This window comes from Rattus norvegicus (genome assembly GCF_036323735.1).
Source record: "Rattus norvegicus strain BN/NHsdMcwi chromosome Y unlocalized genomic scaffold, GRCr8 chrY_unlocalized_1, whole genome shotgun sequence".
Taxonomy (NCBI): Eukaryota; Metazoa; Chordata; class Mammalia; order Rodentia; family Muridae; genus Rattus; species Rattus norvegicus.
The window spans coordinates 669,706-697,330 of record NW_026947367.1 but is presented as its reverse complement, the minus strand read 5'-3'; the positions used below and the strand labels follow the sequence as shown (position 1 = coordinate 697,330).

At 38.0% G+C, this 27,625-nt stretch overlaps 1 long non-coding RNA gene across 1 annotated transcript; it reads left to right on the top strand.

Annotated features, from left to right (window-relative positions):
- Window positions 1-1,939: 1,939 nt before the first annotated feature.
- On the top strand, window positions 1,940-27,486 carry LOC134484547 (uncharacterized). The gene is made up of 3 exons (XR_010061988.1): window positions 1,940-2,356; window positions 16,228-16,329; window positions 27,224-27,486. It is a non-coding gene; the product is annotated as an uncharacterized LOC134484547 (long non-coding RNA).
- The last annotated feature ends 139 nt before the right edge of the window (window positions 27,487-27,625 follow it).

The following is a 27,625-nucleotide window of genomic DNA, read 5'->3' as shown; positions in this document are numbered from 1 at the left end:
AAACGGACCTATTGTTCGTAAATTTTGAAAAAGGATAGAGGAGCTGAGGGTGTTTTCAAACCCATACAAACAACAATGCCAATGAAGCAGAACTTTCTCATACTATACCAACATACAAAATAGTACATGGACAGACCTATGGCTCCAAATGCATATGTGGCAGAGGATGGCCTTTTTTAGGCAACATTGGAAAGAGAGGCCTTGTCCTCCACAGTTTGTCTCTCAGTTCAAGGGAATGTCATGCAGCAGAAAGGCTGGTTAGAGAAGAAGGAAATGAAACTGGTAGGGATCTTATGGGCAGGAAACTGGGAAAGGAAATCATATTTTCAATGTATATATAGAAACATGTAGTTTGAAAAAAAAACAAATTGCTAAAAAATAAAAAAAAATGATATAAAAGAGAAGAAAGCTGCCAAGTAATCTAACATATTGACTCAGAAATCTGAAGTGGTAGTCAGGTTAATATTAGTTTAAAGACTGAGATGATGAAGTCTCAACTAGAAGCTCTTCTCTCTCCTAGATATCAGTGTCAGACACAAACTGCACTATAGGGATTCAAAGCCTTGAGGAGTTTAACTTGAGTTAGGGACACAATACTTGTTTTTCCCTTCTTCCTTAGGACCTTTTCTTCTTGACAAAAAGAGTAAAGGTCATGAGCTCTCAGGAATTCAACTGTGCCGTTCATAACACTTGGTATTGGAATAAAGAAATAAATGATATAAACCCTCTGACATCCAGGAACCATAAGAACACGGAAGTCCAGATGCTCCAGCTCTTCATTCCCATATGTGGAAGGCTCAGATCAAGTCTATTTCTTCATCAATACCACTCAACCCCTACCAAGGGCTCTCTGAGCTTTTCCAAATACCACTTATTTTTTTCTTTTTTTTAATACTAAGACAGAAGGCCAGCTTACTTCTGCCCATTTCTGATCTCTTCATCCTGTTTGTTCTCACTCCCACATGGCTGTTTACTCTGAATTAGTGGCCAATTAGTAAACCAGAGAGGTACTGAAGAAATATCGGAGAGGCAGTTCCTGTCAGGACAATACTTGTTACATCACAGAAGAAGCTAGGGATCTCCAGGATACAAAAGATTTTTCAGTGAGGCCTAATGATGATGTCACTGAGAACTGCCATGTCCTTTGCTGCTGAGCAGCGTTCCTTTCATTGACCAGATTCGAGGGTGTCCTTTCCAGGAGAGTCTCCTATTGCACAGTTGAAACCTTTACATACTCCATCTCTCTAAACCTAGAGACTTCTCTCTGCTTCACTAGTAGTTAAAAGCTCTGAATGGAGAAAGTTAGTCAGGGTCTTGGCATGGGTAGAAAACATTTAGGAACATGGAATATAGGAGATCTTCTAGATAATGCTTATATCCCCAGGTTCATACCTGTGACTCAGTTCAACATTCTAAGTATTCTGTTTCCCAAAGGCCATTATTTTCCATACAGACGTTTAATTGAATTAATATTGTATTTCAATTTCTTATTGAAAATTCGTTGATAGGGGACTTTGAAAATATTCCTCAATGTGTACTCAAAAATTCTGTTTTCCAATTCCATTTTCTGCAAAGGTTTTGGCAACGAAGGAGGCCCAACTATAGAGTAAGCATAACAGTGTAAATACTGTATACCTAATTCAAATTATAAATTCCCAAATCCTTATTTTAACAAAAAATTACCAGATATCAGAAAAGCAAAGCACAACATGGACTATTGAATTTGGTTCTCTAGTCACATTTGATATCAGTTCTGCAATATCTACCTTCCTGAGTTTCATTCCCATACTTGAGGGTTTTGAGTATTTTACCATGACTAATTATTAAGGCCAAACATAAGATATAGGATATAGGAGGTTGGGCATCTAGAGGAATGACTTGAGGACCAGTGATACCTCAATTTCAGAAGTTTCAAAAAACAGGATGGAGTCTATTTGGTGTTGTCATTTGTGGATTCTACAGTCTTGACCTAGATATGCAGAACCCATGTCAAAATTCCAGCTAAACTCAGAGCTGTAGGAGCCCCCAAAAGTACATACATATACATCAGCCACCAAAACTAGACAAGATTGATGAAGGTAAGTGCATTCTTCCAGGAATCAGATATAGATATTTCCTGAGAGACACAACTGGATTATGCCAAATACAGAAGTGAATGCTAGTGGCAAACCAGTGAACTGAAAATGGACTTCTTGTTTGTAGATTTTCAGGAAAGATTACAAGAGCTGAAGGGGCTTTAACACCATAAGAACGACAATGCTAATGAACCAGAGCTTTCTGATACTAGACCTATGTTCAAGAATGTACATGGACAGAGTTATGGCTCCAACTGCATATGTGGAAGAGGATGGACTTGGTGAGTACTAATGGAAGGAGAAGTCCTTGGTCCTCCCTAGGTTTAACTCCAAGTTCCAGGGAATGTTAAGGGGTAGTAAGAAGGGTTATAGAATACGGGCAGGGGGACCAGATAGGGATGTTATGGGCCAGAAAATTGGAAAGGACATAACAATTTAAATGTAAATAAAGGAACATCCAGTTAAAAAAAAAACAATACAATTTGCTAAAAAATGAGAGATATAAAAGAAAAAAAAACCTGCCAACTAATCATAACTATTGACTTGGAAATCTAAAATGATAGAGAGAGTAATACTAGTGGAAAGACTGAGATGATGAAGTCTGAAATAGAGCACTTCTCTCTCCAAGGTAGAAGTCTCAGACAGAGAGAAACTAGACAATAGGTATCCAAAACACTGTAGAGTTTACTCTGAGCTGAGGACACAATACTTGTCCATCCCATCTTCCTTAGTAACTTTCTCTTTTTGACAAAATGTATAAAGTCCATGATCTGTCAGGAATACAACTGTGTCCTTTACAACACATGACTTTTGGAATATAGAAATGAATGATATAAAGTCTCTGACTACCAGGAAGCAAAAGATCAGGGAAGTGCAGATGCATCTGAGAGTCTCCCAGTTCCTGTTTCCCTTATGTGGAAGGCACAGAAAAAGGCTATCTCTTCAGTGATCCCACTCAACCCCTAACAAGGACACACTAAGCTTTCCCAAGCACCTCATATTTCTTCCTTGTTTTTTATACCAAGACATAAGTCCAGCTTCCTTCTCCCCATATCATATCTCTTCATCCTCTTTGTTCTAACTCCCAAATTGTCTCTGAATTAGAGGCCAATTTGTAAACCCTAGAGTTATTGAAGGAAAATCTGAGAGGCAGTGGCAGTCATGACAACAGAAGGAGGTAGGGCTCACCAGGTTATAAGAGAGTTTTCATGGAGGTCCTAATGATGCTGTCACTGAGAACTACCGTGGTCTACTTGCTGAACACTTTTCCTTACATTGACCAGATTCGAGAGTGCCCTTACCAGTTATGTCTCATGTGGCACAGGACACCTGTATGTACTACATCACTCTAAAATAGAGACTTCTCTATGCTTCACCAGTGGTTACATGCTCATAATGCAGAAAGTTATTAAGGGGCATAGCATGGGTAAAAACGGTTTAGGAACATGGAGTGTAGGAGATTATTGCAGATATTAGTTTTATTGACAGGTAATTCCTGTGACATACAGTTCAATTTTCTGGGTTTTCTCTCTTTCCCAAAGGCCATATTTTCTCTAAAACCTTTAATTGAATGAATATTGTATTTCAATTTCTTACTGTAATTCCTTGATAGGGGATTTTGTAAATGTTCCTCAATGTGGAATCAAAAATTCCATTTGCCAATTACATTTTCTGAAATGATTTTGGTCAGAGAGGGGGCCCAGCTATAGAGTGAGTATAAGAGTGTGAATACTGTGTACCTACTTCAAATGATGAATTCCCAAATCCTTATTTTATCAAAAAATTACCAGTCATCAGGAAAGCAAAGGACAATATGAAGTTTGAATTCAGTCCTCTAGTTCCATTTGATATCAGTACAACCCTTTGTACCTTCCAGTGTTCCCATGGCCAGACTTGATTGTTCAGGACTTTTTACCATAATTCTTTCTTAAGGACAAATGTAATCTACCAGATGATGGGTGGGGAGAAGAATGTCTTGAGGACCAATGAAACATCTTCTTCAATAGGTTCATAAAAACAGGAAGGAGTCTATTTGCATTGGCATTTGTGAATTCTACATTCTTGACATAGTTGGGCAGAATCCATGTTAACTTTCCATTGAACCATTTAGGTGTAGGAGCCACCAAATGTATATATGTATACATCAGCCAACAAAACTCGATAAAATTGATGAAGGTAAGATATACATCCTGCCAGTAATTGGATATAGATATTTAGTGAGAGACACAGATACAGCATGTCGAATACAGAAGTGAGTGCTGGTAGCAAACCATTGAACTGAAAACATACCTCTTTTTGGTAAATTTAGAAAAAGGATTAGAAGATCTGAGGGTGCTTTCAACCCCATAAGTACAACTAAGCCAGTGAACCAGAGCTTTTGCTTACAAGACCAATATACAAAGAAAGTACATGGACTGACCTATGGTTCCAAATGCATACGTTGCTGAGGACGGCCTTTTTGGGCAACAATGGACATGAAGCCCTTGGTCCTCCCTAGTTTGTCTCCCAGTTCAAGGGAATGTCAACAAACAGAAAGACTGGTTAGAGAAGTAGGAAAAGAGAACAAGTGGGATCTGAAGGGCAAGAAACTTGGAAAGAAAATTATATTTTAAATATAAATATAGAAACATCCAGTTATTAAAAGCAATAAAATTTGCTAAAATGAGAAACATATCAAAGAGAAGAAAGTTGCCAAGTAATCGCACATATTGACTCAGAAATCTGAAGTGGTATTCAGAGTAATATAATTGGAGAGACTGAGATGATGAAGTCTCAACTACAAGTACTTCTCTCTCTGAGATATCAGTGTCAGACACAAACTGCAGTATAGATATGCAAAACATGGAGGAGTTTACTCGGAGCTCAGTACTCAATACTTGTTTTTCACTACTTCCTTAGGACCTTTTCTTCTGACAAAAAGAGTAAAGGTCATAACCTCTCAGGAAAACAAATATGCCCTTCACAACACTTGCCTTTTGGAATAGAGAAATGAATGATATAATCCTACTGATTTCCAGAAACCATAAGAACAGGGAAGCACAGATGTATCTGACAGGCTCCCAGCTTCTGATTCCCATATCTGAAAGGCTCAGATAAGGCTATCTCTTCAGTGATATCACTCAACACCTACCAAAGTCTCACTGGGCTTTCCTAAAAACCACATATTTCTTCCTTGTTTTTTATACCAAGACAGAAGACCAGCTTCCTTCTCTCCATTTCCAATCTCTTCATCCTCTTTGTTTTCACTCCCCTATTTGCTCTAAATTAGAGGCCAATTAGTAAACCCTAGAAATACTGAAGTATTTCTGAGAGGTAGTTGCAGTCAGGACAACAGTTGTGACATCACAGAAGAAGTTATGGCTCTCCAGGTTACAAGAGAATTTTCAGGGAGGGCCTAATGGTGATGTTAGTGAGAAATGCCATGGCCTACCTGCTAAACAATTTTCCTTACACTGACCAAATTCGAGGGTGCCCTTTCCAGGTCCATCTCCTGTAACACAGTGGTATCCTTTAGGTACTCCATCTCTCAGAAGCTCGAGACTTCTCTCTGCTTGACTAGTGGTTACATGCTCTGAATGGAGAAAGTTAGTCAGGGTATTGGCATGGGTGGAAAATATTTATGAGCATGGAGTGTAGGGGATACTTCTAGATAATATTTTTATTGACAGGTCATTCCTGTGACATACAGTTCAATTTTTTAGGTTTTCTATGTTTCCCAAAGACCAGTATTTTCACTACACACATTTAATTGAATGAATACTGTATTTCAATTTCTTATTGTAAATTCCTTGATAGCGGATTTTGTAAATATTCCTCAATGTGTACTCAATAATTCGGTTTTCCAATTCCATTTTCTGCAATGATTTTGGTCACAAACCGTGCCCAGCTTCAGAGTGAGTATAACAGTGTGAATACTGTAATCCTACTTCAAATGATAAACTCCCAAATCCTTATTTAACAAAAAATTATGAGACATCAGGAAAGCAAAAAACAACACGGACTATTGAATTAAGTTCACTAGTCCCATTTGATAACAATACACTCTATCTAACATCCAGTGTTTGCATGCCCAGACTTGAGTATAGGATAATTTACCATGATTATTCTTAAGGCCAAACATAAAATACCCGATGATCGGTAGGGCAAAAAAGGTCTTGAGGACCAGTTAAACATCTACTTCAATAGGTTCATAAAAACAGGAGAGTCTATTTGAAATAGTCATTTGTGAATTCTACATTATTGACATATTTAGGCAGAATCCATGATAACATTCCACTTAACCACTTAGGTGTAGGAGACACCAAATGTATATATGTATACATCTGTCAAAAAAACTAGATAAAATTGATGAAGGTAAGAGGTGCATTCTGCCAGGAACCAGATATAAATATTTACTGAGATACACAGATATAGCATGTCTAATACAGAAGTGAGTGCTGGTAACAAACCAGTGAACTTAAAATGGACCTCTTGTTGGTAAATTTTGAAAAAAGAATTAGAAGAGCTGTAGGTGCTAACAAACCCATAAGAACAACGTTGCCAATGAACCAGAGACTTTTTATACTAGACCAATATAAAACGAAAGTACATGGACTGACCTATGGCTCCAAATGCATATGTTGCTGAGGATAGCCTTTTTGGGCAACATTGGAAAGAGAAGTCCTTGTCTTCCCTAGTTTGTCTCCCAGTTCAAGGGAATGTCATGCGGCAGAAAGGCTGGTTAGAAAAGAAAGAAATGGAACTGGTAGGGAACTTATGGTCAGGAAACTGGGAAAGGAAATAATATTTTAAATGTATATATAAAACATCTAGTAAAATAGAAAAAAATTGCTAAAAAATAAAAAAACATGAATGATATAAAAGAGAAGAAAGCTGCCAAATATTCTAACATATTGACTCAGAAGTGGAAGTCAGGTTAATACTAGTATAAAGATTGAGATGTTGAGGTCTCAACTAGAAGCACTTCTCTCTCCCATATATCAGTGTCAGACACAAGGTGCACTATAAGTTTCCAAAGCATTGAGGAGTTTAACTTGAGTTAGGGACACAATACTTGTTTTTTTCTTCTTCCGTAGGTCCTTTTCTTCTTGACAAAAATAGTAAAGGTCATGAGCTCTCAGGAAATCTACTGTGCACTTCATAAAACTTGGTTTTGGAATAAAAAAATGAATGATATAATCCCTCTGTCATCCACGAACCATAAAAACAGGGAAGTCAAGATGTTTCTGAGAGTCTCCCAGCTCTTGATTTCCTCATGTGGAAGGCTCAGATCAAGGCTATCTCTTCAGCGATACCACTCAACCACAACCCAGAACTCACTGAGCTTTCCAAACGACCTTGTTTTTATACCAAGACAGAAGGCCAGTTTCCTTTCCCCTATTTCCAATCTCATCATCCACTTTGTTATCACTCTCCAATTTTCTCTGAAATAGGGGCCAATTATTATACCCTAGAGTTACTGAACATATCTGAGAAGCAGTTGCAGTTATGAGAACAGTTGTGAAATCAGAGAAGAAGGTATGACTCTCCAGGTTACAAGAGTGTTTTAAGGGAAGGCCTAATGGTGATGTCACTGAGAACTGCCATAGCCTACATCCTGAACAACTTTCCTTACATTGACAGGATCGAGGGTGCCCTTTCCAGGTCCATCTCCATTGATGCAGAGGAAACCTTTACGTACACCATCTCTCTAAAGCTAGAGATTTCTGTCTACTTCAATAGAGGTTACATGTTCTGTATGGAGAAAGTTAGTCAGGGTCTTGGCATGGGTAGAAAGATTTAGGAACATGGAGTGTCGGAGATTCTTCTAGATAGTACTTATATTCCCAGGTTCATTCCTGTGACTCACTTCAATATTCTAGGTATTCTCTGTTTCCCAAAGGCCAGTATTTTCCCTACAGACGTTTAATTGAATGAATGTTGTATTTCAATTTCTTATTGAAAATTCGTTGATAGGGGACTTTGTAAATATTCCTCAATGTGTACTCAAAAATTCTGTTTTCCAATTCCATTTTCTGCAATGATTTTGGTCACAAAGGGGGCCCAACTAAAGGGTGAATATAAAAGTGTAAATACTGTGTACCTACTTCAAATGGTAAACTCCCAAATTTTTATTTTCTTGAAAAATTACCAGACATCAGGAAAGCAAAGGACAACATGGACTATTAAGTTTCTTGTCCCATTTGATATCAGTACTACACTCTCTAGCTTCCTGTGTTGTGAAGGCCAAAAGTAAGATACCGGATGATGTGCAGGGAGAAGAATGGTTTGAGGACCTGTTAAAGGTCTACTTCAATAGATTATAAAAACAGGAGGGATTCTTTTAAAAATTGTCATTTGTGAATTCTCCATTCTTGAAATAGTTGTGCAGAATCCATGTTAACATTCCTCTTAACTACATAGGTGTAGGATCCACCAAAAGTATATATGTTTACATCAGCCAACAAAACTAGATTAGATTGATGAAGGTAAGAAGTGCGTTCTTCCATGAACTGGATATAGATATTTCCTGAGAGACAGAGATACAGCAAGTCAAGTACAGAAGTGAATGCTAGTAGCAAACTAGTGAACTGAAAACGGACCACTTGTAAGTAATTTTTGAAAAAAAAAAAAAAGATTAGAAGAGCTGAAGGTGCTTTCAACCCCATTGGAACAACAATGCCAATGAACCACCACTTTCTCATACTAGACCAATATACAAAGAACGTACATTGAACCTATGGCTCCAAATGCATATGTGGCAGAAGATGAGATTTTGAGCAACTTTGGAAAGGAAGCACTTGTCTTCCCTAGCTTGTCTCCCAGTTTAAGGGAATGTCATGCAGCAGAAAGGCTGGTTAGGGAAGAAAGAAATGGAATGGTTAGGGATTTTATGGGCAGAAAACTGGGATAGGAAAGAATATTTTAAATGTAAATATAGAGAATTCCAATTAAAAAAATCAATAAATTTCTCTAAAAAATAAAAAAAATGAATGATATAAAGGAAAAGAAACCTGCCAAGTAATCACACATATTAACTCAGAAATCCGAAGTGTAATAGTAAAGTAAAATAGTGAAGTAATTAAATAGTGAAGTAGTCAGAGTAGTACTCGTGGAAAGTCTGGGATGATGAAATCTCAACTAGTAGCACTTCTTTCTTCCAAATATCAGTGTCAGACAGAAACTGCACTATAGATATCCAAAGCATGGAGGAGTTTACTCAGACCTATGGACACAATACTTGTTTTTCACTTCTTCCTTATGACCTTCTCTTCTTGACAAATTGAGTAAAGGCCATGAGCTCTTAGGAAAACAACTGTGCCCTTCACAACACTTGGCTTTTGGAAGTAAGAAATGAAGGATATAAACTCTCCAGGAACCATAAGAACAGGGAAGTCCAGATTCTTCTGAGGGTCTCCCAGCTCCTGATTCCCTCATGTGGGAGACACAGATCAAGGCTATCTCTTCACCCATTACACTCAACCCCTATATAGGTCTCACTGAGCTTTCCGTAGGACCATATATTTGTTCCTTGTATTTTGTACCAAGACAGAGGACCAGCTTCTTTCTCCCTATTTCTGATCTCTTCATCCTCTTTGTTATCACTCCCCAATTTGCTCTGAATTTAGAGGCCAATTAGTAAAACCTAGAGTTACTGAAGGAATATCTGAGAGACAGTTGCAGTCACGACAACTCATGTGATATCACAGAAGAAGCTAATGCTCTCCAGGATACAAAAGATTTTGCATGAATGAACTAACTATGATGTCTCTAAGACCTACCATGGCCTATCTGCTAAAGAGCTTTCCTTAAATTGACCAGATTTGAGGGTGCCCTTTCCACATATATCTCCTATTACACAGTGGAAATGTTTACGTACTCCATCTCTCTAAAGCTAGTGACTTCTCTTTGCTTCATTAGTGGTTACATGCTCTGAATGGACAAAGGTAGTCAGGGTCTTGGCATGAGTCGATAAGATTTAGGAATTTGAGTTTAGAAGATTCTTCTAGATAATATTTTCTTTCCCAGGTTCATTCCTGTGACACACAGTTCAATTTTCTTCATTTTCTCTGTTCCCAAAGGCCAGTATTTTCCCTACAAACCTTTAATTGAATGCATTTGTATTTCAATTTTTATTGAATATTCCTTGATAGGTGACTTTATATATATTCCTGAATTTGTACTCAAAAATTTGCTTTTCCACTTCCATTTTCTGCAATGATTTTAGCAACAAAGGCGCCCAGCTATAGAGTGATTATAACAGTGTAAATAGGGTGTACCTACTTCAAATGGCATTCTCCAAATACCTATTTCATCAAAAAATTTCCAGATATCAATAAACCATAGGACCACATGGAGTATAGAATTTGGTTCTCAGGTCCCTTTTGATCTCGGTTCTTCAATATCTCTTTTCCAGTGTCTCAGGGTTAGATTTGAGGTTTTTGGATATTTTACCATGATTCTTTCTTGAGGCCAAACATAAGATAGAGAAGTATGGGAAGTGATAAGAATGGCTTCAGGACCAGGGAAACCTCAACTTCAATAGTTTCATAAGAACAGGAGGGAATCTATTTGCCAATTCTATTTGTGGATTCTACATTCTTGACCCAGTTGCACTGAATCCATGATAAAATTCCCCCTAACTTCATACAGTAGGAGCCACCAAAAGTAATATATATGTGTATATATATATATATATATATATATATATATATATATATATCAGCCACCAAAACTAGATAAGATTTAGGAAGCTAAGTGCATTCTACCAGGAACTGGATATAGGTCTTGCCTGAGAGAGAGCTGGAGCATATCAAATACAGGAGTGAATGTTAGTGGCAAACCAGTGAACTGAAAACAGACCTCTTGTTGGTAGGTTTTGAGAAAGTATTACAAGAGTTGAAGGTGCTGTTAACCCCAAAAGAAAAACAATGTCAATGAAACAGAGCTTTCTGGAAATAGACCAATATTCAAAGAATGAACACGGACAGACCTATGGCTCCAAATGTATATTTGGCAGAGGATGGCTTTGCTGGCACCAATGGAAGGAGAAGTCCTTGGTCTTATGTTGGTTTGTCACCCAGTTCAAGGAAATGTCAAGGGGTAGAAGTATGGTTAGATAAGAAAGGATTGTGAACAGGTAGTGATCTTATGGGCAGGAAACTAAGAAAGGAAATAATATTTTAAATGTAAATATAGACTCATCCACTTTAAAAACACTAAAATTTTATAAAAAATAAGAAAGAAAGATATAAAAATAAAGAAAACTGCCAACTAATCACAGTTATTCACTCAGAAATCTATAGTGGTATTCAGAGTAATACTAGTGGAAAGACAAAGATGATGGAAGTCTCAATTAGAAGAACTTCTCTCTCCCAGATATCAATGTCAGACACAAACTGCACTATAGGTATCCAAATCTTGGAGGAGTTTCCTCTGAGCTGTGGACATAATACATGTCCATCCTTCTTCTTTAGGACCTTTTTCTTAGGACAAAAATAATAAAGGCCATAGCTCCCAGAGAAACAACTGTGCCATCTCAAACTCTTGGCTTTGCAATAAAGAAATGAATGATATAAATCCTCTGACATCCAGGAACCATTAGAACAGGGAAGTCCAGATGCTTCACTGAAGCTTCCAGATCTTGATTCCCATATGAGTAAGGCTCAGATCAAGTCTATCTCTTCAGTGATACCACTCAACCCCTACCAAGGGCTCTCTGAACTTTCCAGTACCACTTATATCTTCACTTTTTTTAATACTAAGACAGAAGGCAAGCTTCCTTCTCCTCTTCTCTGATCTCTTCATCCTGTTTGTACTCCCTCCCAAATGGCTGTTTTCTCTGAATAAGTGGCCTATTAGTAAACTGGAGAGGTACTGAAGGAATATCTGAGAGGCAGTTCCTGTCAGGACAATACTTGTTACATCACAGAAGAAGCTAGGGCTCTCCAGTTACAACAGATTTTTCAGGTGGTGCCTATTTATTATGTCACTGATAACTGGCAGGGCCTACCTACTGAACAGCTTTCCTTACATTGACCAGATTCGAGGGTGTCCTTTCTAGGTCTGTCTCCTTTGGCACAGTGGAAACCTTTACGTACTCCATCTCTCTAAAGCTACAGAATTCTCTCTGCATCACTAGTGGTTACATGCTCTTATGGAGAAAGTTAGTCAAGGCCTTGGCATGTGTCCCAAAGATCTAAGAATATGGAGTGCAGGAGATTCTACTGGATAATAATTTTATCCCTAGTTCCATTCCTCTGGCTTATAGTACAATTTCCTCAGATATCTCTCTTTTCTAAAGGCCAGTATTTTCCCTACAGACCTTTTGTTTAGTGAATATTTTATTAAATTTTTTTGTACATTTCTTGATAGTGGAATATATATATATATATATATGTATATATATATATATATATATATATATATATACACATATATATATATATATATATATATATATATATATATTGCTGAATGTGTACTCAAATGTTCTATTCTCCTATTCCATTTTTTTGCTATGATTTTGAAACAAAGGGGGCCCAGCTCTATAGTTCTAAATATCTTGTATTTACTTAAATGATAAACTCCCAAATCCTTATTTTATCCAAAAATTACCAGATATTAGTAAAACAAAGGACAGCATAGACTATATGATACATTTCTGTAGTCGCATTAGATAGCAGTTCTCTAATATCTATCTTCCTGTGTTTCAAGGGCCAGACTTGAGGGTTTTGGATGTTTTACCATGATTCTTTCTGAAGTCCAAACATAAGGTTCATGTCATGGGCTGAGGGATGAGGGGCTTGAGGTGCAGTGAATCTTCTACTTCAATAGGTTCATAAGAATAGGATGGAGTCTCTTTGGCTTAGTCATTTGTGGATTCTAAATTCTTGACCTAGTTTCACAGAATCCTTGTTAAAAATCAACAAAACACCCTAGCTGTATGAGGCACCAAATAAATCTTAGCCATTCTGATTGGTGTGCTGTGGAACCTCAGGATTTTTTTTTTTATTTCCATTTACCTAATGGCTAAGGATGTTGATATTCCTCAGTTGAGAATTCATTGTTCAGCTCTACACACACACACACACACACACACACACACACACACACACACACAGACACACACACACACACTCAGCAACCAAATGTAGATAAGATTGATGAAGCTAAGTAGTCTATGCTGCCAGTGAACTGAAAACGGACATCTTTTTGGTAGAGTTTGAGAAAGGATTAAAAGAGCTAAAGGTGCTTTCAACCCTATAAGAACAACAATGATAATGAACCAGAGATTTCTGGTACTAAACCAATATTCAAAGACTATACATGGATAGAACTATGGCTCCAACGGCATAAGTGGCAAAGGATAGGGTTGTTGGTCACCAATGGAAGGAGAAGTCCAATGGAAGGAGAAGTCCTTGGTACTGCCTGGGTTTGACTCCAAGTTCAAGGCAAAGTCAGCGGGCAGTAAGGTGGGTTATATAAGAAGGTTAGCGGATTTAGATATGGCAATTGTGGAAAAGAAACTGGGAAAGGAAATAACATTTGAAATGCAAATGTAGAAATATCCAAATAAAAAAGCAATAAAATTGTATTAAAAAATAAAAAAATTGAAAGAAAGAAAAGAAACCTGCCAGATAATCAAACCTATTGACAGAGAAATCTAAACAGTCACTGTCTGGAAATGGTATTCAGTGTAATACTAATGGAAAGACTGAGATGATGAAGTCTCAACTAGATCCCTTCCAGATATCAGTGTCAGACACAAATTGCACTACAGGTATACAAAGCTTGGAGGCATTTACACTGAGTTGAGGACACAATACTTGTCTTTTCTTTGTTTCTTTGGACCTTTTCTTCAGGGCAGAAAGAGTAAAAGCCATGAGCTCTGAGGAGAACAACTGTGCCCTTCCCAACAACTAGTTTTGGAATGAAGAAATTGATTATATAAACTCTCTGATTTACAGGAACCATAAGAACAGAGAAGTCCAAATGCTTCTGAGAGGGTCCCAGCTCCTGATTTGCATATGTGGAAGGCTCAGATCAAGGCTATCTGTTCAGCAATACCAGTCAACCCCTACCAAGGAGGCACTGAGTTTTCCCAAGCACACATATTACTTACCTTTTTTAGACAAAGACAGAATGGCAGTTTCCTTCTACCCATTTCTGATCTTTTCATCCTCTTTGTTCTTACTCCCAAATGGATGTTTATTCTGAATTAGATGCCTATTACTGAACCCTAGAGGTACTGAAGGAATACCTGAGATGCAGATGAAGTCATGACAACAATTGTGACATCACAGAAGAAAAATCTCTCCAGGTTACAAGAGATTTTTCAGGCAAGGCCTAATGATGATATCACTGAGAACTGCCATGGCCTACGTGCTGAACAGCTTTCCTTACATTGACCATATTTGAGGGTGTCCTTTCCTGATATGTCTCCTGTGAAACAGTGGAAACCTTTATATCCTCCATCTGTGTAAAACTATAGATTTCACTTTGCTTTATATGAGATTACATGCTCTGAACAGAAAAAGTTAGTCAAGGGCTTGGAATGGGTAGAAAAGGTCTTTTAACATAGAATGGATGGGATTCTTTTGGATATTAATGTTATTCCCAGGTACATTTCGTGAAATACAGTTCAATTTTGTTTCTCTTCTCTGCTTCCCAAAGGCCAGTATTTTCACTACGGACCTTCAATTGAATTAATATTGTGTTTCACTTTCTTACTGTACATTCCTCGATATGGGACTTTATAAATATTTCTGAATGTGTACTCAAAAATTCCGTATTCCAATTCCTTTTTCTGCAATGATTTTGTAAACAAATGTGGCCTAGCTCTAGAATGAGTATAACAGTGTACATATTGTGTACCTACTTGAAATGATAAACTCACAAATCCTAATTTTATCCCAAAATTACCAGACATCAGTAAAGCAAAAAACAACATGGACTGTAGAATTCGGTTCTCTAGTCCCATTTGATACCAGTTCTGCATTATCTACCTTACTGTGTTCCCGTGGCAAGACTAGAGTGTTGTGGATGCTTGACTATGATTCTTTCTTCAGGCCAAACATAAGATTCACGAGGTTTGGCAGGGTGAGGAATGGCGAGAGAGAGAGAGAGAGAGAGAGAGAGAGAGAGAGAGAGAGATGTAGACGGAGATGCAGGTGTAGATGTAGATATAGATATAGATATACAGATATATATATGTATATATATGTATATATATATATATATATATATGTGTGTGTGTGTGTGTGTGTGTGTGTGTGTGTGTGTGTGTGTATCAGCCACCAAAACTAAATACGATTGATGAAACTTAGAATTGCATGATCAGAAGATATGGATATAGGAGACACAGCTGGAACATGTCAAATACAAAACTGAATGGTAGTAACAAAAAAGTGAACTGAAAGCACATCTCTTGTTGGTAGATTTTTGAGGAAGGATTACACGAGCTGAAGGAGCTTTCAGTCCAATAAAAAAGACGATGCCAATGAACCGGAGTTTTCTTGTACTATATGAATATTCAAATATAGTACATGGATAGACCTATGGCTCCAACTTCATATGTAGCAGAGAATGTCCTTGCTGGGCACCAATAGAAGGAGATGCCCTTGGTCTAAACTGGGTTTTATTACCAATTCAAGGGAATGTCAAAGGGCATAAAGGGAAATTATATAAGAAGTGTGGGGGGACGGGGAGGGATCTTATGGACAGGAAACTGGGAAAGGCAAAAATACTTGAAATGTAAATATGGAAAAATCAAATTAAAAAGCAAAAAAATTGCTAAAAAATAAAAAGAATTAAATATGTTAAAGATATGAAAACTGCCATCTAATCATACATATTGACTGAGAAATCTGAAGGGTCACAACCAGGCAATGGGAGACAGAGTAATATTAGTGGAAAAATGATATGATGAACTATAAACATGTCTCTCTCCCAAATACCAGTAACAGAGACAAACTGCACTATAGGTATCCAAATAATCGAGGAGTTTACTCTGAGCTGAAGACACAATACTTGTCTTTCACTTCTTCCTTAGGACCTTTTTCTTCTGGGCAAAAAATAAAATAAAAGCCATCAGCTCTAAGGAAAAGAACAGTGCCCTTCGCAACGCCTGGTTTTTGGGATAAAGATATTAATGATATAAACTCTCTAACAGGAACCACTTGAAGCAGGGAAGTCCAGATGCTTCTGACACGCTCCGAGCTCCGAGCTCCTGATCCCATGTGTGGAAGGCTCAGATCAATTCTATCTCTTCAAGGTAACTACTCAACTCCTACCAAGGACTCAGTGAGATTTCTCTGGGTGGACATATTTCTTCCTTTTTTTTTATACCAAGACAGAAGTCCATCTTCATTCTCCCCATCTCTGAGCTTTTCATCCTCTTTGTTCTCACTCCCAAATTGATGTTTCCTCTGAAATAGAGGCCAATTAGTAAAACCTATAGGTGCTGAAGGAATATACGAGAGGCATTGCAGACATGACAACATGATATCACAGGAGAAACTAGGGATCTCCAGGATACAAGAGATTTTTTCATGGAGGGCCTAATGATGATGTAACTGAGAATTTCCATGGCCTACCTCTAAACAGCTTTCTTTACATTGAGCAGTTTCGAGAGTGCCGTTTCCAGGTATGTGCCCTGTAACACAGGGGAATCCTTTATGTACTCCATCTCTCTAAAGCTAGAGACTTCTCTTTGCTTCATTACTGTTTACATGTACTGAATGGACAAAGTTAGTCTTGGCAGGGGTAGAAATGATTTAGACACACAGAGTAGAGGAGATACTTCTGGATAATAATTTTATTCCCAGATCAATTCCTGTGACATACAGTGCAATTTCCTAGGTTTTCTGTTTCCTAAAGGACAGAATTTGCCCTACAGTATTTTGACTGAATATTGTATTACATTTTCTTATTGTACTTCTTTTATTGGAGACTTTGTATATATTCCTTTGTATATATATTTGTGTACTCAAAAACTGTATTTTCCAATTCATTTTTTGCACTGATTTTGGCAACAAAGAGGGTCGAGCTATAGAGTAAATCTAAGACTTTAAATATAGTGTACCTAATTCAAATGATAAACTCCCAAATCCTTATTTTATCCCAATATTACCAGACATCAGTAAAGCAAAGGACAAAATGAACTACAAATTATGTTTCTTGTAGTCCCATTAGATATCAGTACTCTAATATCTGAATTCCTGAGTTCTCAGGGACAGACTTGAGGGTTTTAAATAAATTACCCCGATTCTTTCTTCTGGTAAAACATGAGATTCAGGAGGATGGGCAGGGAGAAAAATCACTTGAGGTCAAGATAAACCTCAACTTCAATAGTTTCTTAAGAACAGGAGGGAGTCTATTTGACATTGTCATTTGGGGATTCTACATTCATGACCTAGTTTCCCAGAAACCATGTTAAAATTCCACCTAACATCCTAGCTGTAGGAGCCACCAAAATATGTGTGTGTGTGTGTGTGTGCATACATTTTCTATATATTTTATATATATATATATATATTTCAGACACCAAAATTAGATAAGATTGATGATGCTAAGAAGTGCATGCTGTCTGGAAAACAAGGGCACTGGAGAAAACTTCCTGAAGAAACCATGGCCTATGATCTAAGATCAAGAATCAACAAATGGGATCTCATAAAACTGAAAAGCTTTTGAAGGCAAAGGATACTGTGGTTAGGAAAAAACAGCAACCAACATATTGGGAAAAGATTTTGACCGATCCTACAACAGATAGAGGATATATATATATATATATATATATATATATATATATATATCCAAATTATACAAAGAACTCAAGAAGTTAGACCGCCGCAGGGAGTCAAATATCCTGTTAAAAAATGGGGTTCAGATCTAAACAAAGAATTCACAGCTGATGAACACGGAATGGCAGAGAAACACCGAAAGAAATGTTCAACATCTTTAGTCATAAGGGAAATAAAAATCAAAGCAACCCTGAGATTTCACCTCACACCAGTGAGAATGGCTAAGATCAAAATCTCAGGGGACAGCAAGTGCTGGCAAGGATGTGGAGAAAGAAGAACACTCCTCCATTGTTGGTGGGATTGCAGACTTGTACAACCCTTCTGGAAATCAGTCTGGAGGTTCCTCAGAAAATTGGACATTGAACTACCTGAGGATCCAGCTATACCTCTCTTGGGGATATACTCAAAAGATGCCCAAACATATAAAAAGACACGTGTTCTACTATTTTCATAGCAGCCTTATTTATACTTTCCAGAAGCTGGAAAGAACCCAGATGCCCTTTAACAGAGGAATGGATACAGAAAATGTGGTACATCTACACAATGGAATATTACACAGCTATCAAAAACAATGCCTTCATGAAATTCATAGGCAAATTGATCGAACTGCAAAATATCATCCTGAGTGACGTAACCCAATCACAGAAAAACACACATGGTATGCACTCATTGATAAGTGTCTATTAACCCAAATGCATGAAATATCCTAGATGCACAGAACACGTGATACTCAAGATGGATGATCAAAATGCGAATGCTTCACTCCTTCTTTAAAAGTGGAACCAGAATACACTTGGCATGGAATAGGAAGGCAAAGATCAAATGAGTGGCAGAAGGAACACCCATTCAGAGCCTGCCCCACATGGGGCCTATACATATACAGTCACCCAATTAGAAAAGATCGATGAAGCAAAGAAATGCAGACTGACAGTTACCACTTGTAAATCTCTCCTGAGAGTCACAGTCAGAATACAGCAAATACATAGGTGAATGCCAGCAGCAAACCAATGATCTGAGAAAGGGAACTGCGTTGTAAGAATCAAAAAAAGGACTGGATGACCTTGAAGGGGCTCGAGACCCCATATGAACAACAATACCAACCAACCAGAGCTTCCAGGGAGTAAGCCACTACCCAAAGACTATACATGGACTGACCCTGGACTCTGACCTCATAGGCATCTATGAATATCCTAGTAAGAGCACCAGTGGAAGGGGAAGCCCTTTGTCCTTCTAAGACTGAATCCCCAGTGAACGTGATTTTTGGGGGGCTGGAGGTAATGGGGGGAGGATGGGAAGGGGATCACCCATATAGAATTGGTTATACAATGGACACCTTTACATACTACATCTCCCTAAAGTTAGAAACTACTTCTTGCTTCATTAGTGTATACATGCTGTAAATGTAGAAGGTCAGGCACTGGACATACAGAGAAAAGATCTAGGAACATGGGGTGAAGTAGATTCTTCTGGACAATCATTTTATTCCCAATTCCATTCCTCTGACATACAATTCAATTTCCTAGGTTTTCTATGTTTTCCACAAGCCAATATTTTTTCTACAGACCTTAATTGAATGAATTTCACATTACATTTTCTTATTTTACATTCCTTGATAGGGGACTTTATAAATATATTCCTGAATGTGTACTCAAAACTTCTGTTTTCCAATTCCAATTTTTTAAATGATTTTTTCAACAAAGGGGACTCAGCTATAGAGTATAATAATTTATTTTTTTTTTTGGTTCTTTTTTTTTTTTCGGAGCTGGGGACCGAACCCAGGGCCTTGCGCTTCCTAGGTAAGCGCTCTACCACTGAGCTAAATCCCCAGCCTGAGTATAATAATTTAAATATTATGTACCTACTTCAAAGAATAAACTCCCTAAACCTTATTTTATCGAAAAATTACCAGAAATCAGTAATGCAAAAAACACCATGGAGTATAGAATGCAGTTCTCTAGTCCCATTAGATATCAGTTCTCACATATCTACCTTCCTGTGTTCCCAGTCCCTGACTTGAGGGTTATGGATGTTCTACCATGATTATTTCTACAGGCCAAACAATATTCAGAAGGATCGGCAGTGAGAGGAATGGCTTTAGGTCCACTAAAACCTCAATACCAATATGTTCATATGAAAAGGAGGGAGTCTATTGGTCATATTCATTTGTGGATTATAAAATCTTGACCTAGTTGTGCAGAATCCATTTTAAAATTGCACCTAACCAGCTGTACGAGCCAACAAATGTATATTTACTAGCCACGAAAACTAGATAATGTTGATAAAGCTAAGCAATGCATTCTGCAAGGAAGCTGATATAGATCTTCCCTGAGAGACACAGGAAGAACCTGTCAAGCAGAGAAGTGAATGCAAGTGGCAAACCAGTGAACTGAAAACAGACCTCTTGTTGGTATATTTTGAGAAAGAATTAAAGGAGCTGAAGTGGTTTTCAACCCCATAAGAACAACAATGCCAATGAACCAGAGCTTTCTGGGTCTTAACCAATATTCAAAGACTAAATGGACAGACCTATGGCTCCAACTGGATATGTAGCAAAGGATGGCTTTTTTGTGCATCAACAGGAGAAGCCCTTCATCCTCCCTGGGTTTGACTCCCAGTTCAAGTGAATGTCAAGGAGCAGTAAGGGACATTGTAGAAATGGGGAGAGGGACAGTTTAGGGATCTTATGGGCCGGAAATTGGGGAGGAAATAACATTTGAATTGTAAATATAGAATTATCCAATTGAAAAAAGGAATAAAATTTGCTAAAAAAAATAAAAGAAATTAAAGTAAAGAAATCTGCCACCTAATCACACCTACTGATTCAGAAATCTAAAAGGTCACTGTCAAGGAATGGAACTCAGATTATTACTAGTGAAAAGACTGAGATGATGAAGTCTCAACTAGAAACAATTCTATCTCCCAGATATCAGTGTCAGACACAAACTGCAAAATAAGACCAATTTTTCCCTAAGTTTCAAACCACAGATGAAAATCACCACGTGATTCAGGTAGTCTCTTTACTCTCCTTAAAACAAACTTAAGCACCTTCTATTGTTGTTGTAAAAATTAATAAAAATAAAAAATAAAAATGAAACAGTAAATGTTTTTCTCTGGTTGGTTTACCCTGCTTGGGCTCCACACCTCAGTGCCCCAGATATCTGCTGGATATCTTGGCAGAAACACAGCCCAGCCACACACTTTCTTACAGTGAGACTCTTACATATAAAAACACACCACACAATAATCTTATTTCCAACTGGTAAGATATAATTGCCCACTTAAACATACAAAGCCCGGTACCATCTATCCCTTGCACCTTATATTTACCAAGTCTCCAGCTTCTCCCACAACAACTCCTTGCTTCTCCTCTCTCTCTCTCTTTCTTTACTCACTCTCCCAAATATATCAACCCTTTCATGCTTTAGTTTCTCTTTCTCTTACAAAGACTCCTAGCTTCTCCCCTCTCTCCATCTCCTGTCAATTCTAACTCTTCTCAGTTCCCCATCCTGTCTCTAAACCGTTCCCTTCTCCTCCTAGCTTCCTTCTCCTCCCCTATCTCCATCTCCGGTCTCTTCTAACACTTCTCAGTTCCCCATCCTATCTCTAAACCATTCCCTTCTCCTCCTTGCTTCCTTCTCCTCCCTTCACACTCCCAACTGTGCCATCCTCTCCCCCTCCTGCTCAGGTTCCACTGGCTCAACTGTCAGCAACTGTTCTCTCTAACCCTATTCTCTGAATCTAATCCCCCTCTTGCTCCTGACATTTCCCTCTGTCCAAATCTCACGCTCTTGCCTTTATTTAACAAATTCAGAGAAAATTTCAAGGCAAACCACAACATTCTATCAATTCTAAAATCAATATGCAACTTAAAACTCAGGGCTTTAGCCCAAAATATATCCATCACTTAAGCTCTCTACCCGGAGCCACAGATTTTTCTTTAACCTTAATAACTTCTACAATATATGTCTGCATTCACTCTGCCTGCTGTTACAGACATTTTTCCTTATCTAAGTTCTGAAGCTTTTATGAAAATCCCCCCTGTTTCAGGAAATGTCCCTACACTCTTCTTTCTAAAACCAAATTTTATCACTTTTTAATAATACCTTTAATAATGAAGTACCTTGTGTAGCTAGGATTTAATCCCAAAATTCACTTGGAGCCCACCTTAAAAAGAATATGAGTATCCTGAAAAACTTTCTAAACAACTTTCTTTAAAAAGCAGCTTTAATCTCTTAACTCTCTGAGCTGCCCTTACTTATCACAGAGCAGCGGACCTACAGCCTGTCAGTACAGGCTGCTTCGCTTTTTCATTATTTGAATTCCTGGCCTTAAGTTATCACATGCCTTAACATAGAGCCTGTGTCCTCTTACTTAGAAAATAAAACTTTTCAGTAAACTCTAAGGAATGCTATTGGATTCTTGATCATCACCTTGGTTCATGATCTGTTGTAAAAAGAGAAAAGAAAAAAGTAATGTTGCCTTTTACACCGCTAGCACTGGCACCATATTGTCCCATGATATCTGGTAGATATCTTTGGGAAAACACATCCCCACTCCTTGGCTGCCCAGTGTCTCTTGCGGCTACACACTTTCCTATCCTCAAACCCTCATGTAAAAGAACACACAACACAATAATTTTGACCCAATTAATAAGATATAATTGCCCACTTAAACAAACAAAGCACTTCACCATCTATCCCTTAGGAACATTAATACCAACCTGTAAATACAGAGAGCAGAATCTTGACTTCACCTTCAATGGCTTCTCACCCTCTCCTCTTCCTGTCTCTCCCTTTTCCTCTAGTCTCCTCCTCTCCTTTCAAACATCTCTCCCGCCCATCCATCCTTCTCCTCCAATGACAGGATTCCTTCTATCCTGTTCCTGCCCCTCACATGTACTTTACAAATTCAATGGGAGGTGGTTCTTGTGAAGTCACCTGAGTTCTGAGTACAAGACTAGGCAACTATCCTTGGGCCAGTGGATTTAGCATCAAAATACAGATAACTTCAGGGCAAACCACAACAAGTAGCTTTGATATCCTAGTGAAATCTTTCAAGCCGTTAAAAATTGCAAATGTGAACATGTACTAATTTTCTTCTCCTGCTTGATGGTGAAAAAAGTGGTACCCAACACTGTATGAGACCTAGTATTACATAATACATGTAGAGAAAACAAATTACTCCCAAGGCCAACGTAACTTCATAAGTAAGCAATTTGTTATAAAGTAACAAAGAACAAAGTACTTTTTTCAGTTGGTTTCCCTTCACTGTAGGCAGCAATTTGAATTTCTAGAGCAATGGTTAAGTATTGTATTATTTATCATTAAAAGTACCCTCATAAGAATCTTAAAAAAAAAAGAAATCTAAACATCTGTATAAAAACGTCATATCTGCTTTAAATGATCAGAATATATGTCTGTGATTGGAAATCCTTATTAAATCTTATCAGGAAGCTGAGGGTAAAACTGGTCAGAAATGAGTCATCAACAGTCCAGCTTCTGTGACAGTCACACCATTACCTGTACCACCATTGTTCTTGATCCCTGACCTTAAAAGGTCCCAGCCTTTCCGAACTTCAAATTGTTCCATATATATATATATATATATATATATATATATATATATATATATATATATATATATTTATATATATATATATATATATTTTACATCAGAGACAGTAGTGAAAACATCTTAGCCAGCTTCACGAACAATTTTATTTTCCCAAAAGCTTTTTAAGGGTTGTGGTCGTCTCTGACCATTGTACATTTCTTCAGGCAATGATGGAAGCACTGATCTGCCCCAGAGGCAATCCCTAAATGACCTTGACCACTGTTATTGCCAATACCAATGGTGCTGCCTTTTGAGTGGTGGGAATCTCCATGAGGATTTTCATGCACTTCTTAGATTAAGAGAGATATGAGTGGTATAACTGACCAACACTCTGCATGAAGTCCTCGTTGGGTTCATGACTCACCAATGCCCAATGAGACTGTGCTGAAGAGTGGGCCATAACCCAGGAGTTCTAAATCTCTATGCCATTTCTCCTTCTCAGGCCTTGGCCATACTCCATGTCAGAACCAAATTTGAACCATTCTTTTACCATGGATAGAATTTCAAATACTCTACTGATAGTGGGCATCCTTACATTGTCCTTGACTTTAATGGAATTGCTTTATGTTTCTCTCCATTTAGGTTGATGTTGGGTACCGACTTGCAGCTCATTGCTTCTATTATGTTTCTGCATAGGACTGGTATCCCTGCTCGCTCTTATCCTTTTAACATGAAAAGGGTTTCGAATATTTTTGCAAGCCTTTTCAGCATCTAATCAGATTATCATGTGATTTTTTCTTTTATTTTCATTAGGTAGTGCATTATATTGATGGATTTTCAGAAATTGAACCATCCCTGCCTCCCACTAGAAATTAATAATTGCACAGCATAACCTACAGAAGTGTTCTCATATTCACACACATACTCTAACAGCTCCTCCAAAAAACAAAAACGAAACATATTAACAAAAAAAGCCATGCACCCTACAGAACATATCTAATACTCACATACACACTCAAACATCCCAATCGAAAAAACAAAAAACAAAAAACATGCAATCAAAAAAAAATAACCATGCTTCGACAGCATCAAAATAGAATGAACTAAATATCACTTATCATTAATGCCTTTAAGCATTAATGGCCTCTACTCAATAGTAAAAGAACACAGGCTATCACAATGGATTTAAAAACAGGATCTATCCTTCTGTTGCACTCAAGAAACACAATCCAGCAACTGAGATAGACACAACCTCATACAAAGGTGTTTGAAAAGCTTTTCCAAGCAAATAGACACAAGAAACAAATGGCGTAGATATTCTAACATCCAGCAAATCAGACATGCAACCAAAAGTAATCAATAGAGTTGGGGAAGGACAATTCATATGCATCAGAAGAAAAATCCACCAAAATGCCATCTTGATTCTAGATGTCTATATGCCAAAGACAAAGGCAGCAATATTGCTGAAGCTTAAATATCAAATCGAACCTCACAAATGAGTAGTAGGGAATATCAATGTCCTACTCTTACCAAGGGCAGGCCATTGAGACAGAAATTAAAAAAAATGATGTAACTAACACGGGGTTCAATTAAGTTGACCTCACTGATATCTACATAATAATTCACCTGAATACAAAAGTAAACACTCTCCTTTCAGTACCTCATGGAACCTTATCCTAAACTGACTATGTTCTCACACTCTAAAAAAGCCACAAGGGATACAGAAAGACTGTGCTAACCATTGTATTTTCTCAGTTGACAATGGATTAAAACTGGACTTCAACAATAAGAAAAAGTGTATAAACTCATTGAAATTCAATAACTCGCAACTGAAGAACCATCCGTTCAGAGAAGACATATAAAAAAGCATTCCTAGAATTCAAAGAAAATGAAGGCACAGCTTCTCCAAACTTAAGGGAAATAAGGAAAGCATTGCTAAGAGGAACATGCATATGCAGCACAAGGCGCTTTCATAAAGAAACCAGAGAGAACCAACACTAGCAACTTCCCAGCACACCCTAAGTCTCTAAAATAAAAAGAAGCAAATACATATTAAAGGAGGAGACAGCAAGAAATAATCAGACTCGGGGTGAAAGTGGTACATCAGAAACAAAGAATACAAAGATTAACAAAAAAAAAATAGCTGGTTCCTTGGGAACATCAACAAGACAGACAAACCCTAAGACAGATAATGTACTAGGAGGAGAAATAGCATCCAAATCAGAAATGATCAGGGAGCCACATCGATGGACACTGATGAAAGTCACAAAATCCTTAGGTCTCACTTCAGAAACCTGGTGGTTACACAATTTGAAGCTCTGAATGAAATTGATGATTTTGTAGATGGATAACACTGACCACATGTAAACTGAGGTAAGATAAACTATGTAAATAGCTCTACAACACCTAAAGAGACAAAAGAGTAATTAAAAGTTTCCCCACTGAAAGAGCCACAAGGCCAGATTGTTTGAGCACAGAGTCCTACCAGATTTTCAAAGAATTCTCAACATACTCCAAAAAACAGAAAGAGGAGGAAAATTGCCATACTTATTCCTTGACAGCACAGTCACCCTGACACCTAAATCACAAAAGGACTTAACACAGCAAGAATTTCAGACGAACTTCCCTTAAGAACATAGGTGGAAAAAATACTAGGTAAAATTATAGAAAACAAAATCCAAGGACACATGAATATTCCATCCAGTGCCATCTAGTAGGCTTCCTCCTGTAGCTGCAGGAGTGGTTCAGTCTATGAAAATCGATCAAAGTGATTCACCATATAAGCAAACTGAAGTGTAAAAAATTCTGCCCTCAGCATTTCACATTAACTTGTGAGCTACACATGGAGTTAAACTTTGTTTAAGTTGCATATAAACCAATATATATATATATATATATATATATATATATATATATATATATACCTAGCTATACTACTCCTGGCCTTATAACTGAAAAGACCTCTGCCATACCTCAAGGACATGTGCTCCATAAGTTTCCTTACTGCTTTCTTCATAATAAGAAGGAAATAGAAATAACCCAGATGCCCTCAACCAAATAATGGCTACAGAAAATGTGGTTCATTTATAGTATGGAATACTATGCAGCTATGAAAATAAGTACATTGTGAGGATGTAGTCAAGTAGATGGAATGAGAAAGTATTGTTCTGAATGAGGTAATTGAGACACAAAATAACATGTACATATTCACTTAAAAGAAGGTATTAGCCATAAAGTACAGAATTCACAAGCTATGATCTACGGAACCAAAGAAGCTAAACAAGAAGAAAGGCCTAAGAAAATGCTTAAATTTCACTCAGAAAGATGAATAAAATAATGAGAGTAGGCAGATGGAAGGAAAGGATTGGGTGGTGAGAGGATGGGAAGGGAAATGGGGTTTGAGAATCATTTCTTGGGAGAGACGGGCAAGAGGGACAGAGGGCCAAGAGAATAAACTGAAATCAGTGACTGTCCAGGGTGGGTGATATCTGTATTATTTGCCTGCAATCTGGGATGTGTGAGGCTACCCCAGCATCCATGAGGGTGACTTTAGCTGAGATTCGTAGCAGTGGGGATATGGGTACTGAAATGGTCACTTTCCATAGCCACAGAGGACCCAAGGTGGAAGGATAATAACCCAAACACACTCCCAAAATTTTGACCCAGAATTTGTCCTCTCTATAAGAAACACAAGTACAGAGATGGAAGAGGAAATGAGGGAATGGCGACAAGGTAAGTGGCCGGATGTGAGACTTATCCTATGGGCAAACGGCAAACCCTGACATTATTAATGGTCCTTTCTTATGTTTGCAGACAGGAGGGTAGCATTATTGTCCTCTGCAAGACTCAACAGAGCAGCCGACTGACACACGTGCACAGACATACGGCCAAATATCGAATGGAGCTCAGTGAGTCTCACTGAAGGGCTGAGGGAAGTGCAGACAGAGACAGAGGAGCACAATGGTCCTCACGTGGGGTCACTAAACCAGTCGCTTGTCTGTGGATCCTGTTCTCCTACCCGGGCTGCGTTTTCAGGACCTGGTGGGAGACGATGAATCTAGTTGAGTAGAGACTTGATGTGCCAAGGGAGAGGGTGAACCCAGAGGGGTCCTCCACTCTCTCAGATAAGAAGGGGAGAGGATAGAAGGAGGGCGTATAAATGGTAGGAGCCTGGAGGAGTGTGGTTCCAGGGCAGCATTCAGAATGCTACCTGGT